Raw genomic sequence first — 7,794 nt, 5'->3', positions numbered from 1 at the left:
AAAAATAACAACACTTTGTCAGGACCATGAGGCGATCATTCCTACCAACTTTCAGTTCAATCGGTCCAGCAGAACTTGACTTTAAGTTTGAAATAGGTTTTCAAAATGGCGGCCGTGGCGGCCATATTGGATTTCTGATCGACCCGAAAAATAACAACACTTTGTCAGGACCATGAGGCGATCATTCCTACCAACTTTCAGTTCAATCGGTCCAGCAGAACTTGACTTTAAGTTTGAAATAGGTTTTCAAAATGGCGGCCGTGGCGGCCATATTGGATTTCTGATCGACCCGAAAAATAACAACACTTTGTCAGGACCATGAGGCGATCATTCCTACCAACTTTCAGTTCAATCGGCCCAGCAGAACTTGACTTTAAGTTTGAAATGTTAAATGTTAACGGACGACGGACGAAAACGGATAGCAATAGGTCACTTGAGCTAAAGCTCAGGTGACCTAAAAACTAAGAATACATTTCAGCATTAAAAATTAAAACAGTTATACAATTTTATAAATTGTATCAATTTTGAACAAAATATAGATGCAGTAAATCGACTTTCCATAAACAAACAGCCAATCATAATTGAGGATGGGTAGGTTATCTCATTAAACATTCAAGGATCAAACTCATATTTGTGAGTCACCTTCAAGGATCAAGCTCATATTTATAAATCACCTTCAAGGATCAAGCTCATATTTGTGAGTCACTTTCAAGGATCAAGCTCATATTTATAAATCACCTTCAAGGATCAAACTCATATTTAAAAATCACCTTTAAGGATCAAGCTCATATTTATAAATCACCTTTAAGGATCAAACTCAAATTTCAGACCTGCTAACCTTTGAATCTCCCAATGGGGGTCATGACCCCCATTGGGAAATTCTGTGGGGGGTGATAACGCGTGAACGAAAAGTTTTATGAAAATTTAATAATTTCGCGGGGTCTCAGCTTTACGGCGTATTATGTTTTGTCTTCTGACAAGATCAATGACTTCTTTGAAATTAACAAAACATTTTATCACACCTTCATTGTTTTATTACATATTCTTAATCAATATACATGTTTTTCTTTTCCTAGGTGCATACTGAAAGCATGAACCATGTTGATTTAGTTTTGCACATAACAAAGCACATATTGTATCATTTCCTAATTCAGATCTCCCTTCTGTCTGGATCTTCTTCAGCATGGAAAATGTTCTCTCAGAGTCAGCATTACCCACTGAAAGTATCAAACACGCCTTCATTAGCCTACACAACACACCAAACTTAAGATCATTCTCAAAGGGTTCTTTAACTGCATGCCTTTTGATATCGTACGTAGCACCCGAAGCTACCGAAAAATGATTGGTACACAGTTTACAATAGGCATGATCGGGTCCAATATTACTCTTCTGAAGCCAGTCATAATCTTATTCCCACGAAGCATTGTAATTACAGGGATACTTTTTCTTTTTTGACAATGAACGTTAAAATAACGAACGTTTTCTCGGGTTAGAAGCCATTTGTGAAAGTGAAATGACAAGCGCTACGATCGGGATTATATGCATTGTAGTAACAGTGAACAGTACTCACCTTTTGAATTTGCCAGGCTGGTTCCGAAACAGGGACACCATTGTGAAAACAAATCACTTAGTATACGGACTTTACCTATAACTGAAAGCTAAACTTCAAAGAGACACGAACGGAACATTTCCGGAAGTACGGAGATCCTAATAAAAGACGCGGATGCGGGTGATTGCGGGTCATATTTACGGAACGCGGGAGATACGTATGACCCGCGCGGGTCATAAGATCGTCGCGGGTGATAGGTTCATTTTGCGGGTGTGACCCGCAGAATGCGGGTCATTTAGCAAGTATGAAATTTGTGAATCACCTTCAAGGATCAAACTCATATTTATAAATCACCTTCAAGGATCAAACTCAAATTTGTGAATCACCTTCAAGGATCAAACTCATATTTATAAATCACCTCCAAGGTTCAAACTCATATTTATAAATCACCTTCAAGGTTCAAGCTCATATTCATGAATCACCTTCAAGGATCAAGCTCATATTTGTGAGTCACCTTCAAGGATCAAACTCATATTTGTGAGTCACCTTCAAGGATCAAACTCATATTTGTGAATCACCTTTAAGGATCAAACTCATATTTGTGAGTCACCTTCAAGGATCAAACTCATATTTGTGAGTCACCTTCAAGGATCAATCTCATATTTGTGAGTCACCTTTAAGGATCAAGCTCATATTTATTAGTAACCTGACTATTAATAATAATCAATTATGGACTTTTGTGGAGGTAAATATGAGGTAATACAGACCTACGAAATAGATACTGACAGAGATGAAATCAAGGTCAATATCACTTTTCAGGTCCATATAACCACATGTTCACCAAAATCAAAGTCCTTAATTGTTATATAATATTTTATATGAAATACTGATGTTTTTACATTAAACAAGATGGAAGATAAGAAATTGTCAAGAGAAAAGTACTGTGTTTGGCAGACAGCAATAATGTGGAGTTACTTGGAAAGATTTCATAATAGAATTGTGATCTAATAGTAACACCAAGTCAACATCACATATCACCCGTCCCACCACGTGATTATGATCTAATAGTAACACAAAGTCAACATCACATATCCCCCGTCCCACCACGTGATTATGATCTAATAGTAACACAAAGTCAACATCACATATCCCCCGTCCCACCACGTGATTAGGATCTAATAGTAACACCAAGTCACCATCACATATCACCCGTCCCACCACGTGATTATGATCTAATAGAAACACCAAGTCAACATCACATATCACCCGTCCCACCACATGATTATGATCTAATAGTAACACCAAGTCAACATCCCATATCACCCGTCCCACCACGTGATTATGATATAATAATAACACAAAGTCAACATCACATATCACCCGTACTACCACGTGATTATGATATAATAGTAACACCAAGTAAACATCACATATCACCCGTCCCACCACGTGATTATGATATAATAGTAACACCAAGTCAACATCACATATCACCCGTCCTACCATGTGATTATGATCTAATAGTAACACCAAGTCAACATCCCATATCACCCGTCCCACCACGTGATTATGATATAATAGTAACACCAAGTAAACATCACATATCACCCGTCCCACCACGTGATTATGATCTAATAGTAACACAAAGTCAACATCACATATCACCCGTCCCACCACGTCATTAGGATCTAATAGTAACACCAAGTCAACATCACATATCACCCGTCCTACCATGTGATTATGATCTAATAGTAACACCAAGTCAACTTCACATATCACCCGTCCCACCACGTGATTATGATCCAACCAAAATATTTCATTTAATATTACATTTTTTAATTAATACATCTACTGACAATTAATATGCCATCATCTTTATAAGATTACTTGGAAAGCACAGAGTCCAAAAACAGTATCCCACTTAAATTAAAAACAGGACATCATAGGAAAGAAATGCATCAGAATACCAGACGATTATTTCGTTCTAATTCACAAGGTATTAGAGACATCCTGCAGAAAATTTACCAACTTGAACCCCAAGACCACACCTATATATACACATCACAAATAAATCTGAATCACCTACACTAGAAAATCATCAACATGATTTAAAATAAATCCTTGCCTGTTTTCTGTTATCTATAAACTAAAGTTTTTACAATGCGTAAGGACTGTTATTTCAGCCTCACAGGTTACGGACAAATGTTTACTTATTTGGACCTCTGTTGACATCCTTTTTTCGCCACATAGTTTTCGGTTGCCTGTAATTCTCATTTCCGCATGTTCTAGTAGAATTGACGATGATTATACATTGTGTACAGCCTTGTTACTGACTAGCATACCTTTTATACCTGTTAGTAAACACTGTGCACCTGAGTTAACGACTTGTTCATGCTAATTATCAAACAATACAGAACCTGTGAGGCACACCTGAGCTACAATAAACCTTTATCAACAGGTAATGCTTATCTTGAATCTTGAAAACCTTTATCAACAGGTAATGCTTATCTTGAATCTTGAAAACCCAAGTTCAGGGACTGACAATGACAAGGTCGTGTACCTTCAAGCTATTTAGTGTTTTATGACCAGAAAAAGATAAAGAGAGACATACAAACAAGGGAGATAAGTTAACGGGAAGACAATAGCAGTAGCCTTCAGCTTGTTACATTCTATATGTGATTTAAAGTATAGACACATCTTGACCGCCGGTCATCATAAAACATCACCCTTCCATTACTGAATAGTGACACTGATGTACGTACAGATCCGTTTAGTGGAAATTACCATTACGACAGGTCAAAGAACATGTTGGTTCCAACATTTCCAAAGGAGAACAATTATACCTTGATTATACCTGGACCCTCAGTTATCATAAACATCTCCTGTTAATTACATGTGAATCACTGTGACACTGACCACTGTAGAAGCCTGGACACTAATTAAGCAGCAATTAAAACAGAATATCTGAAAATTTACCTTTGTATTCCAAAAGAACGTGTCCAGTTCCCTCCTGAATATTTTCAATAAAGTTTTAACTTTAAAATCAGAAACCCTGTGTGGTCATAAAATCCCAAAAAGTTTAAGGTTTAAACTGACAAGACTATACCAGCTAATGGCAAGCTCATTCTACTTCCACCAGGGACGGTAACACTATAACAGTTGGCTCAATCAAGTTACACACTAAACCTGTGATGTATGAGTAAGGTACACCTAATGGGAGGCAAACTACATCAAAATGTATCACAGGTATAATTAATTAGGTTGGCCACCAGCATCCCCAGGACCTGACTGTCTGTAAAGTGTACCAAGCCCTGCTCCAGTAGGACAGACTGGACAGGTATAACTAATGGCAGGCACACTCCAGTGGACCTGGGGACAATACAGTGTCTGTAGTAAGATTAATGGCTACCCCCATTTACATGGCTCCACCCAATGGTCCTGATGACATAGCAATGGAATGCCTTACCTAATCTTTAGTACAATGGGGAGGACTATGGACCTCTCCTGAGCATTACTTAACCTATACAGCTGGACAATGCTGGTGTACATAACACAGAAAAGAAATGTACAGCCAGACTGGGATTCAAACCGGAGACCCTCCAAACTCAAAACGAATACTCTATCCAACTGAGTTACCTGGTCACTAGTGACCAACCCAGTCCAATTTTACTACATCAGAGGCTAGACACTAGTAAGTGACCACAGCTGATATATGGTCTACCACATCAGATAGTCACTCAGTCTGTATTATTGAATGACTATATATGACCAATACAAATTAAGGTCACAAACTCCTGCTTCAAGTTAGATATAGCCAGGGTATATTTATGTTTGTGATTTAGTTTCATTCACAAGCAGTTCTTATTGTGACAGAGAAATAAGACATCAAATGAATAGCGCTAAAAAATATTATGACAAACTAATTCATACCGGTATCAATACAGTAGATATACGTTTTGCCTCAAGCATTTCTGTTTGATCACCTGTGTAATGTGTTAAGATCGTACAGGTGAATTATGCTGGTAATCACTGTGACATAACAATATGAATTACATTTATGTATGCTTGCTTACAATTCCCTATGATAATGCAAAACACATGTAACAGTTGTACATAATTGTCTACACGAGTCTACTATACACACAAATCAAAGATCAAGATGTTTCTCTAATCAGCAGATAAAAACAACCAGTTATGGCGCTTGTGTCAGCGATACACTGTATATCCTATAGTGTTGCTAGACTTTATCTTTTCGTACCCGCTCAGGTGAAGCATAACCCAAAACGACCCCGCGTTACAAATTCTATCTGTTTATCAATACAGAGTTGAGATTTTGATTTAAGCCCTGAGGCTTTAATGAATTTTATATACAAATTTAGATCTGAATTTTATCTTGAAAGTATGCTAGCTCAGTATTCACCTGCAAAAGGCTCGTTTCACAAATGATTTAACGACCCAATGAATCTTTTCATGTCTATATATCCAAGTAGTTTTGATTTCACCCCCGAAATATTTTTGGTCTAATCATCACTTTGTATATATACTATGATCATAATTAAGGTAGAGTTGAATTTCTTTTAAACGTTTATCATGATCACCTCTCCATTTCTTTAATAATGATATGTTTTTACCTGTAAAGTTACAGGTAAGTAATACACTACTAAACAGCTACACAGATTATGGCAATCATCATCTCAATTTCGTCACTGTTGTAATACACATTTTTTGTCAAGTCACATAGATTCGGTATTGACACTGGATTTAAACTTATACAGCTGTGAAGAAAAGAGTTCTGTAAGGGGACACCAGAATTAAAGCGACCCCTACTGTGTGGCTAAGTTGTTACTACGACCCAGAGTAAGAAATAAAAGCGCTCCAGGCATTGAGTGAAACAAATACAGATTCACTTAATACAGAGGTTAAAGATGTCTGTCAGAGAGTCTGATCCCTAAAGCAAGAAAACTACACCACAGGATTGTCCCTATACCTTACCTGGCCAAATGACAGACAGGTGAACACATAATTAGCATATGTGCACCATAGGTAAAAACTTACCAACATGTGAAATCAACCCGAAGAAAGTATTCTTTTGTTTGAAGCAAAGGTATATTCCAAATGTTAGTAGACAAAAATAAAAGCAATGAAAGCGATTCCTATTTTACGATCGCCCAGTAAACATGAACCTGTAGGTATATACTTGCTGATACTCCCGTATATACTTCCAGCTGACTGGTGGCCACCTATACACATGTGGCCAAGATGACATTGCACTAGTACAGGTATTTTTAGGCAGGTAATGTAAGTAGTATATTTTGTAGATATAACCTAACATCAAGTATTTCCCTTCATGAGTCTGCAGGTATTTTCCCAGGCTAAGAAGACGCTACATGTGTTTACATATCGACTATATATATATAGTTACTCCCTTACCTGGACACTCACAGCTTAATGAAGTCCGTTTGCATACCTGGTGGGGGATGCCAGCTCATTAGCACAGCTTTATGTATGTGTACTCTAAGGTTAGCAATGTAAGTAAACAGAGGAATGTAACTTTAGAACTTACGCCGGTTAGGATCAATGAAACATTAATAAATGGCATTCCTTACCGTATGTCCAGTGTCTGGCTGACCAAGTGACACAGAAAGCTTGCACACCTGGATAACAACAGGTGAAATTTCAGGTAAAATCCTTGGGACTCCAGATAAATGAATCCAATAAAGGCCTGAATGAGTCGGTAATGTTGGTCATCACATCACAGGTACACAGATCTTCTAACAATTACAGATGCTCCAGATAGAGACATGTAACACTGACACAACACTGCAGACCTAAACCTTACCGATAAACCTCTGGAATAGATCAACGAAATCGGGTAAAAATATAGATGAATGGAAATAAATGTGATTGAGATACAACAGGTGAAATAGCTTCATGTATACCTCTGTCAACAACATGTGGTCTGTGTATATACGTATGTACGCATAAACATACTTCGGCAACAGTTCAAACTTAATTCCTTATTTACATGTGGAGGAATACTTCCATACAAAATAACACTGTGGATTACCTCTTCACCCTATATAGTATAGACATACCACGAGGCAGCACGGAGACCAGCAATTCATAATCCATCGTCCAGAACACTGCCAATGGGCACCGTCTCAGAGATCACACTTAACACTGTCAGAGGGCCCTGTCGTGTGTGGCTGGTTACTCTACCCTACTATACACTAACAGCCTCATGT

General features: G+C 37.8%; 1 long non-coding RNA gene across 1 annotated transcript; it reads right to left on the bottom strand.

Annotated features, from left to right (window-relative positions):
- Window positions 1–1,016: 1,016 nt before the first annotated feature.
- Window positions 1,017–1,606, bottom strand: LOC110451547. The gene is made up of 2 exons (XR_002463088.1): window positions 1,571–1,606; window positions 1,017–1,217 (listed from the first exon to the last, which is right to left on the bottom strand). It is a non-coding gene; the product is annotated as an uncharacterized LOC110451547 (long non-coding RNA).
- Between the last annotated feature and the right edge of the window lie 6,188 nt (window positions 1,607–7,794).

The sequence above is a fragment of the Mizuhopecten yessoensis genome, unplaced genomic scaffold, assembly GCF_002113885.1.
Source record: "Mizuhopecten yessoensis strain PY_sf001 unplaced genomic scaffold, ASM211388v2 scaffold6135_1, whole genome shotgun sequence".
Classification (NCBI taxonomy): Eukaryota; Metazoa; Mollusca; class Bivalvia; order Pectinida; family Pectinidae; genus Mizuhopecten; species Mizuhopecten yessoensis.
The sequence above is the reverse complement of the archived record's forward strand: the minus strand, read 5'-3'. Positions and strand labels throughout refer to the sequence as shown.